The sequence below is a fragment of the Halyomorpha halys genome, unplaced genomic scaffold (genome assembly GCF_000696795.3).
Source record: "Halyomorpha halys isolate HHAL.00 unplaced genomic scaffold, Hhal_1.1 Scaffold101.1, whole genome shotgun sequence".
Classification (NCBI taxonomy): domain Eukaryota; kingdom Metazoa; phylum Arthropoda; class Insecta; order Hemiptera; family Pentatomidae; genus Halyomorpha; species Halyomorpha halys.
Window position 1 is genome coordinate 474,074 of NW_027107342.1, and position 1,809 is coordinate 475,882.

The window sequence follows — 1,809 nt, forward strand, 5'->3', positions numbered from 1 at the left end:
AACTTTAATTATTTTACCCAGCTTAAAAAGACTAGATTCATTTTAGCTATTTACGAATAAGGCATATCTTAATTTATAAGAGGGCTTATGAACAAATTATTGACATAATGATATTGGTTAAAAATTAATATTGACTATGATATTGGATTTAGTTGTCATTAAAAATTACATTATCTTTACTAATGATAATGATAATACTTATAATACTTATCTAGCTGACTTCCTTCTAGCGGTGGTCTCCTTCGACTCCTGTGTCTCCAACCTCTCAAACGCTAATTCTCCAAATCGGCTGACCTTAGTTGGTCCTCTGCTTACGATGTCTTCTCTACTTCGAGAGTTGTCTCCTCTCTGATCTTTACCATGCGAATGTTTCGACAGGACTTCTTTATAGGGCTGCCATTCTATGAATATCTGATCAGAACTGCCACCTTGCAAATCCCTTGTTAGAACTACCTTATCAGAAAATTCTTTTAGCAGCTTCGTAATATAGATTTAACAAGTAGACTGCTCACAACAAGATAACTCTTAGTTTTCATTATTGACCAGGATGAAGTTACCTTTAGATTAGTTACGAGTTATCTCTTAGATTTTATACTTGCCATATTTGTCCAAGTACAATTTATTCATACATATTTGTGAAAAAAAGTTAGGTGAATATTTATTTAGCAGACACTCCAGTGCAAACTTTGACTGAATTCGAGTGTTTTTGTACTGCTGAAATGACGAGTTTTATCTCTTTCTCATGAGGCATTTGCTAGACTTGAAAGTGATAAAAATTCACTCCAACTTATTTAAAGAACCATAAATCTATTGTATTGTATCATAAATTTGAATTGATCTAGAATACAATTTATGTCATTCGGTTTATTTTAATGTCCTGTTTATATTATAAATATTTGATATTGACGGAGCTATGAAAGATCGCGTTTTAGCTGACAAAATAAAAAAAAACAGTCATCAAATCAAATATTTCTTTGTAAGCCAATGTTATTTATGTTCTTATTGTTGAAGCACAGTGTTGAATTATTTAGTACTGATACTAAAGTCTGATGGATGTAGATGGTACACTTTTAGAAAGTCGAAAGCCGTATCCAATTCTACACTTTATGGATGTTTAAATGTGACAGTTACTTATAGGTGTTTCTTATTTTATTTTTATTTTTTTCATGCTGCTTTGTCTCAATGAAGGAACTCCGTTGAGCTGTTCAGTGCTAAATGGATCGCCTGGTGTACATTACCACTAGACTTGAGGTGGGAGGTAACAACACCCACAAGAGATCCATGACTAAGAGAGCGCCCGAGGGTCCTGCCTGAAGGATGAAGGAGATTTGTCTTTGACACCGGAGGATAATGCACAAACCGCTCTCTGCCTATATGCGGCTCTGTGGTTAGATGTATTGGCGAGCTTCAACAAATGTCGGATTAATCAAACTAGGGTCTTGTTTGACAGGTGCTCATTCCCTGCCTTCCTTTGGCATCCGACCTTTCTTTCGAATTCGGGTCGTTTTCCAATCATGATCGATTCATTGTTTATAAAGTAGAAAACCTTTCTTTATATGATTATTATCATTATATGCATTTAAATTTCGTAAATAGGTAACTACGGCAACTTAAATGCAAGTGTCATTCTTTTTCAGGTCATTATAATTTATACTTCAATGATTTATTGGTTAACATTTATACCGCCATTTTAAAAAGTCCTGACGTCACATCCCTTTTTGTGGACCTCTTTATATATTAATGGACCGTTTTAGATTAAACTAAGTACTAGGTATGAATAACGTCGATTTTTAATTTTAGCCACTTTTG